The following is a 9,484-nucleotide window of genomic DNA, read 5'->3' as shown; positions in this document are numbered from 1 at the left end:
TCTCGAACTCGATACAACGGCGTTCCTCAGATGCCACCAACTCAGGTGCAAACCTGGACAAGCTAGTGAATGCAGCCTCAAACTCAGCCACTGAAGAACACGACTGCTTAAGCTGACAAAACTGGTCTCGCAGCTTCTCCCTGACTGTTGGAGATAAGAACTTCTCCTGGAAAGCATTCACAAAATCCTCCCACGTACCTCCTATACGACCCTTAGTAAACTTCCACCACTGACCCGCATCCCCCTTCAACTGGAAAGATGCCAAGGTCACTTTCAACCCCTCGTCTTCGATGCCAAGCATCTCAAATGTCTTCGTTGTCTGTTCGAGCCATTCATCTGCCTTAAGCAGCTCTTTAGGATCACCCACAAATTCATCCGGATTAGACCGGAAGAACTCCCTCTTCAGAAATGAAGGTCCTGCATCCGCAACAACAACCTGAGCTTGATTCTCAGCTCTGAGAATGCCTACTGACTCCCTGAATGCCCCTGCTATCTCTCGAGCTAAAGCGCCCATAGCCTGCTGGCCTACTGGCTCGGCCACATTGGTCTGGCCAATTCCTTCCTGAACTACCGGAATCTCCTCTGGCACAGGCACCTCCTGCCTACCCGGCCTATCACGCCTACCGCGTCCTCGTCCTCGTCCTGACATCCTAATAAAGGAAACAAAAACGTTAGCACATTAATAAATGTGTCGAAACTAAACACTCGCGTCCTAAAGCATTGGACAACGATAATTCAATCCACGTAAGCACATAATCACATAAGCACCTACGAATTTCATTCCCAGATAACGATAGTCCCAATGCATTACTATAGTTCCGGTTGGAAGCAGCAGTGATCAAGTGCCTTTCCAACAAGACTACTAGAAACTCAAGGGTCCAATCAACATCCTAGAAACTACATTCCATACCCACATAATCACATAAACATGTTATCACGTCAGCATATAACATTACTTTAAGTCTCTATCAAACGAGACGAACCTAATGTGATACTAATCACTTCCCACGTACCCAAAGTATTCAAACCCGGTACGCTCTGATACCAAGTTGTAACGCCCTAAAAGCTAACCCATTATATATCAATGACATGCATTATTTAAAGAAAACACTTCAATAATTCATTATAATATTCATCAGAGTCTTACTAAACAAAACATTACATATAACATCAAATTAAATGCCCTAACGGCTTACATCTTTCCAAGCCAACACTTGGACACAAAAGTATGAGTTCTAACTCAAATATAAATAAAGCCCTAGGCTTGAGTGTTCACATGTACTAACAATAAAAAAACAAATAACTAGAAATAGTCTTCAAAGTCCAAGTCCTTCCAAGCTAAGTCCTTGGAGGTAGCTTATCACCTGAACCTGAAAATGATGTTCCCATAAAGGGTGAGCCACAGCCCAGTAGAAATATACTAAACCACATATAAGCAATGAATAAAGCAATAGCATTCAACAGATGGTTAACCAAGATAATCAATTACTTCATTTTACAGTCTCATGACACTATTGCCTAAGACACGTTTTACTTTCCAACTTTATCAACATGGCTCAGAACCTGGCCAAACTTACAACAGTGAATTTTATATATATATATATATATATCATATTCACATTCTTCCAATATCAGCAAACAAATGAGACTCAAGCTCAAATCAAAACACTTCATACTTCCAGATTGATACACATTTTAGTGCTATATCAATAAAAACACTTCTATATAAATAAGCACACATAAAAGTGATGCTAATGGAGTCCATCCCCTATCTCCTCCCAAACAAAATCCGGTTTAGAGGTCCATCCCCTATCTTCCCCTAAACCGTGGAGTACATCCCCTATCTCCTCCCACACAAAACAATGTATGCAAATGCAATGCTCAATCAATACACGTATTTTCTGTATCAATGCAATAGTCAAAATTAATGACTTAACCAATGTGATTAGTTTCAGTTATTCCTAATCCACATGCAATGTCTACAACAATCACGACTATCCTTCACCGATAGCCCAAAACAGTTATTTCTAGACTGGAAATAAATATATCAACAATTCAATAGGCGAGTAATTCACATTATCCAACTACACCATTTAAGCAATAAATTTCCCAATTTCATGAATTTAACCAAATTCCCCAATTCCCTTAAATTAATTATACAAATTAATTAATTTAAACAACTAGGGTTTTTTCCAAAATTATCAAAGTAACCCCAACTTATCAAAATACCAAAACTTAGAACAAAACTTATAAAATGGAGTAGGAAATCCCTACCTCGAAGAAATAGCCCCAAAAGAGAAGATGGAGATGAAGACCCAAACTCCAAAGTGCTCCAAACTACCAACAATTCAGATTAAATGAAAGCCCTCGACTCCCTCTATCTTTTTAATAAAGCAACTAGGGTAGAAACACACTCTAAATAGATCAAACCTATGAAAGAAGGTGAGTAGGGAGAGAGAGAAGTCGGACCTAGGGTTTGGAACCAAAAAGAAGATGAAAAAGACTGATCAAAACCCGCTGCTGCGTAAATAAACTGGACAGGCTCGCTCGAGCGAATACTTGGTCGCTCGAGCGACCAGACACAGAGAAGCTACGCTCGAGCCAAGGAAGCCTTGCTCGAGCCAACAACCCAAAAGCTCGCTCGAGCGAAAGAAAACTCGATCGAGCGAAGAACTCAAACCCTCAGGTCTGTACCCAGACACACGCTCGAGCGAAGGAACTCCCGCTCGAGCGAATAACGAACTAACTCGCTCGAGCGAAGAAAAGCTCGCTCGAGCCAAAAACCTCTGCTCTCAGGTCTTACTACAAAACGCGATCCTCGCTCGATCGAAGAAACCCTGGCTCGAGCGACGGACCAAAACAAAGAGCTCGCTCGAGCGAATAACTGCTAGCTCGAGCGAAGGGTCAAAATTCTGGGCAGCAACCCTTTGCTCCCAAGCTCAACCAACCTGCTACAAACCTGCCCATTGCATCCCCCCAACTCAGAAAAAGAAAATTAAAGGACGGTAACAATCAAAATACAATGGCCTTGGGCCTACGTAGTGGGAGCCCATGATTTCTGAAAACCATGAAGTCTGGTTGATTCTGTATGCACTCAAATAGCAATTTAGTAGGTTAAAATTTTAAAATTTTATTTTTTATTATATTTTAATATAAATTTATTAATAAGGACATGCACATTAAATCCTATAATTTTTTTTTTCTCATGATACACCCTAATAATTTATACGTATTCTTTATATTCATGTCTGTTCATCTTTTTTCCCAAATTTTAATTATTTTTTCTTCATCTTCTTCATCCCACCAAAACTCTAATCTACACCACTAAAACTCATCATTATCATCAACAACATTATTTTCATAACAACTTGCAAATAAAATAAATTTTAAACAAAATCAAACAATAGATTAAATAATAATCAAAAGTATTTTTTGAAATAATCCATCAAAAAAGAAATATATATTCACATAAATATCAAAATACAATTTTTAATTTCTAAAGATTTGACGCCATCATTCTCCATCGTCGTTCTCCTTACCCTATAAATTGCTTAGCTACCCGTGCTTGCAGCTTCAAAGAAGACTAAAGTGTGATAGCGACAACTTGAATCTCTTTCTTCCCATCGGATTTTTATTCTTAAACTCTCATAATTTTAAAATTTTTATTTTCTTACGTGACAACGTTCTTTGATTGCCTTTCATATTTTTTTTTTCTTCATTCAAATATTTATGCCTAAATTCTCATAATTTTAAAACTCTCTCTTTCTTACGTGACAACCATATTTGATTACCTTTCATGCTTTCTATTTTTCTTTATTTTCTATTTGTTTGATTAATGAAAATGAAAATTAATTTTATTGCTTATAGATAAAGATTTGAATTTCAAAATTCCTCCATATAAATAAACGTGTAAAAATTGAAAATTAATTTTATAGTCTACAGATAAAGATAAAAATTAAACAATTAATTTAAAAAAATTAATTTCATAACTTATAGATAAACATATAAAAGTTGATAAATAACTTATAAAAATTAATTTCATGGCCTATAAATAAAGATAAAGATTAAATAATTGATTTGAAAAAAAAAATGAAATTACTCCCTTCCCCCCCCCTTCATTTTGTACTTTAATTAATTTCTTTATAGATAAACATATAAAAATTCATAAATAATTTATGAAAATTTATTTCATGACCTATAGATAAAGATAAAAATTAAAAAAATTATTTAAAAAAATTAATTTCATGACTTATAGATAAATAAATATATAAAAATTGATAAATAATTTATAAAGATTGATTTCATGGCCTACATATAAAGATAAAGATTAAATAATTGATTTATAAAAAATAAAATAATAAAATTTAGAAAAAGATATGATTTGTTAATCTATTTATCTATCAAAAACACACACACACACACACACACACACACACACACACATATATATATATATATCTAAATCTTTATTTTGATTTACTCTTTTTTTTTTCTCCTTCTATCACATATTATCTTTTTTTTTATTTTAAATTTTTTATCTTATGAAATGCCCTTATCTATAACTTCTTGTCTCCTATTAAATTCTTAACCTTCTCTTGATAATTTTTTATTATTTGTTATTATCTACCAAGTGATAAAGATAAAAATAAAAATAATAAAAATTATTGGCTCTGAATGAAAAGAGTATTAATAATGAAATAATGAAGGTTACATAGAAGAAGGCAGCACAAAAATCTCGCAAAATTAATTTTCGTCACTATATTTATCCAAGTTAATAATTTGATGTTCTTTCTATTAGTTATTAAAAATAGTTTGCATTTGATCATTGTTATGTTTTTTTATTTTTTATTTTTTATAAGGCTGTAGTATTTCTTCACTTACATCTCTAAATTCTCTCTTTGAAATTTTTGTTTTTTCAATAATAAAGTTTAGAATCAATTTCTTATCAAATTTGTTTTCTTGGTTGTTATTTTCTTGAAGGATCGAGACGAGTAAAACTTTCCTATGATATATGAAATTAATGAATATAATACAAATATGATAGGGAATGACTACTTATTTGTTAATATCTCTATGTTAATATTAGTTAATTTGCTAAATTATACTATCAATTTAGAGCCCATATGATTTAATTCAATGTCCATGACTTTATCTATATTCGACCATTTTTTCGTTTACTAACTTATATAATTTTTTTTTTTTGGTGTATAATGATTGCAGTTATCATTTGTTATATTTCTCCAAGTACAATTCAAATAATTTTTCATCATTTTTTTTATAAATAAAATGGATTAGAACTATTTTTTTATATAATTTTTATAATCCTATGAAATTCTTATTTTGATTAATTTTTTTAAAATGATGTAGGAACTATGCAAGTATTATTCAAACTATGAAGAAAGATTTATACTTTGATATGATATGCGTGCGTCATTAATAGAGAAAATCAAAGATAGAGAGTTGTTAGTATAATCAATTAATTATTTGTTTGAGAAGTTCTTTTTATGAGTATGGCAACAAACTTAGATTAAATTTTTTTAAAAACTACTTATAAATTATAATTAAAAGTTGATATTTATTCATAATATAATCCCACAATAATAATATACACCACCGATTTAAAAGTCTAAGCAAATTTATGATAACTTTTCTAAGTTTATAAAATTTCTCTCTTTTAATGCTCTATTTAGTTTGATACAGGTTATTTATGTTATTAAGTGATTGTGATACTATTATTCTCAACAATTTTATAATTAATAATTTTTTATGCATATCAAATTTTGTGGGTTAATTATTGTTAAGATCTACCCAAATGGCTTAACATCATGGTTTGTCACTATTAAGACATAAATTAATATTAAGATGATTTATTTATCATACAAAATATATATAGTCTATTTTTTCGTGCATCGCACAGGTTATCGCTAGTTAAGTTGGATGAGATTATTAGTAAGAGGATGGTTAGTGAAGAGATTGTTAATGTAGGGATTGTTAGTGAGGGGATTAAATAAAAGTATGCTTGTTTTAATAATAGTATAAGAGATAGTTAGTGATGAGATTGTTAAATTATTTTTATATAAAAAAAAATTAAAACAAACAGATGCACTTGGTAAAAAAAATTATTATTTTTTTTTATATATAAAATAGACTTAACTTTTTCATTATTTTACTAATCCCACCCAAAACCTAGTCAAGCTAATCCCTCTACTGAGGGAAATTACTAAGCCCCTTGAACTATCAATCTGTCCTCCCATTTCACTACCAAACATGCTGCGGGTGGGACCCACAGCCATGATAGTTCAATTGGGTCACTCAAAACCATTATGGCCATAGAGTGTTTGGTTAGAGTCATGAGATGGGGAATTAACTATCCATTTGGACTAGTAATCTCCCCTATTGGTAGGACTATCAATCCTATGGTGGCTTTGGAATTATAAATTGAGTGGGGGGATTAGTGAATTTTTAAATAATTTTAATGCAAAATTTATGTTTTTTAGAACCAAAAAAAATTATAATATTAAAAAATACTAAAAATTAAAATATATTAATTTTGTATATTAATACTATTTGTAGTATTACTAATTCGGTGGTGTATAAATAAACACTATTTATCATACATCTCTAACATAATACTACCACATTAATAATCTTCTCACTCTTACCATACTCTTAATCCCCTCCATCCTATGGAACCAAACAAACATGGCCTAAATGATTTATTGGGTGTAAATAGAATCCTCCATGAAGTCTCACCAAAAAAATAAAGGGTAAATTATACTTACCTTCTTTGAAATTTAGAAAAAATATAGTTAATCCAATATTTTTGACATAATTACATTAATCTCCCTATTACTAGACTAAAATGAACACTAAAACAAATAAGATAAAATATATATATATATATATTTTAGTAAAAAAAAGAAGATGATAACATTATTATTATTTTTTATTCATACGACTAATGAATTATTAATTGAAAAAAAGGCCAATTGTTATATAAATTAAAATGTCAAGAAAGACTAATATAATTGTGTCAAAACTGTTAGACGAATTATATTTTCATCAAATTTTAAGGGAGGTGAGTAGTTATCCCAAAATCATATAAATTTGGGAACCTGACTAAAAGCCAAAAGCCAGCTTTTAACCTATTTTGGATCATATCATCTCTTTACTTTTTTACATATTTTTTCAAAAAAAAATTAAAAAAAAATAAAAAAAAAAGTTTTTAACCAACTTCCCAAAACTAAACACATACTAAGTCTTCATTTGAGCATTTTAAGGGTGTGTTTGGGAAAGAAAAGAAAACGATAGTAAAAAAGATTTTTAAAAAATCACTAAAAAAGTTTTAAAAATCATATAAAAAAAGTTAAAAGATTCCTTCTATTTATTTATTTGTTATACAAAGTCAAAAAATTATTTGCAAACAGTTTAATTTTTTTTACTTCATATTTTAGTTAAAATATCAAAAAATCATTACCTAAACCATGATTAAATTCAAATGAGTTCATCTGCTTAAAAGATGGTACATTTTAACACATTTCAATAAAATTCTTAAAATTTATCCATGGTTTTTAAAAATATTGGAGACATGTGATCCACGCGTCGTGAAAAATCTCGTTACGGTTTTAAGAATTCTTTATTTTCAAAGTAATAATTAATGACATATATGTTAGGTTATTATGTGATGTCAACATTTTTGTTTTAAAATATTATTCAATTTGTTTGGTTTAATTTTTTAAATTTAATATTTTGAAAATTGAGTTTTTTATGTTTCATATTTTCTTTTATTTTTGGTGAATTTTTTTAAAATTTTAAACAATTTTTTTACTTTTTTAGATGTACATCATTTAGATATATCTAAGTAATAAAATATTTGTGAAAAAATATTTTAAAAAATTAATAAATATACAAAAATAAGATAAATGTATTAATTTTTTTATATATATTTTTGGTATTTAGTAAATTTTTTAAGTATTTTTTTCACAAATATTATACTTTTTAAGTGTATTTATATTAGATGTGTCTAAAAATTAAAATTTTGCTTAAAATATTAAAAAAAATTAATGAAAATAAAAAAATACGAATAATGAAAAAATAGAATATTTTGAAAAGTGAATTTTGAAAATAAAAACCAGTAATAATAATAATAATTTTTTTTTCTGTTTTTAGGTGTATGCATTCAATAAATAGAACTAGCTCACCTTCCGTGTCCTCTCTCTCCTATCATCGACTTGGATTGCCCTAGGCTATAACCCTTTTTCCCCTGCCGATCTTTCACACCATCCCTAATTAAACTTGGATTACCCTACAAGAGCATTGGCATCAAAGTAGGTAAATTTTTAGACAAATTTTACCTAAAAGGCTAATTTTTAATTTTAACTAATCACATTTTCAAGTACATTCTTCAACAAATTCTTTAAATTTTTTTATATTTAAATATTATTTATTTATTCTTTTAAAAATCATATTTTTTTTTTTCAAATGGGCATTTTTTTCAGTTTTCATATATTTTAAGCGGACAATAATCATATTTTTCAAACAAAAAATGCAAGACTATTATAAATTAGAGTTTGTCTCAAGAATAATGTAATAGTAACATATAAATAAATAAATAAATAAATTTTCTTTTACTGAGTCTGTTGGTTTAAAATAAAAAAATTATATTGAACCACATTATTTTATATAAATGTTATATTTGTATATTATTACTACTCTTTTCAAACCAACATTTTTAAACTTGTCATATTTTTTTTGAGGTTATACTCAAAATATACTACTGTAGCTCCTATTTCATTGAAACTATGAGAGAATTTTTATTAGCATTTTATCATTTCATACCAAGAACCGAGTTCACAACCGCTGGCTACATGTAGCGATGGAGTTAGGCTCAATTAAAGTGAGGATTGTGGTGCCGAACCTGATGGAATGCAATTTATGTGAATTTTTTGAGTCCGGATCCTCAGCCGCCCATTCCTGCGGCGCGTCCTGCGGCACCCCCAAAACGACGTCGTTTTGGGGGAAATTTCATTGAAAAATAAAAAAAAAAAAGAAAAAAAGACGGAGCAGATGCAAACCAGAGGGAGACGAATGAAGGAAAGAACAGATCTGTGGCAAACCAGAGGCAAACAGATCTGTGGAGCAACGGAGGGAGAATCAAAACACAGACCATCTATATGGAAAAAACATCTAGAAAAAACATAGAGATGATATATATATATATATATATATGTGGAGCAATGGAGGGAGACTGGTGGATCTAAGGGTGCTATTGCATCTCTCTGAGTGTCCGATCTGGTGATTTGTTTCTGTGACATTGATGGGTTTGACAGTGATTGTTTGGGGATCGAAGGTGAGATTGGGTATTTGTCTACTTTAATGTTTGGATCGATCGGAGGGGTGTTTTCACTGTCAAGCCTCGATTTTGTTCGAGTTTGGTTCGTCTTGCGCTTCGTAGAGACCGATCTGGGAAGGAGTTTTCGGGTCG

Source organism: Camellia sinensis, chromosome 3 (assembly GCF_055761805.1).
Source record: "Camellia sinensis isolate YWXY chromosome 3, ASM5576180v1, whole genome shotgun sequence".
NCBI lineage: Eukaryota > Viridiplantae > Streptophyta > Magnoliopsida > Ericales > Theaceae > Camellia > Camellia sinensis.
Note: the sequence above shows the minus strand (reverse complement) of the source record.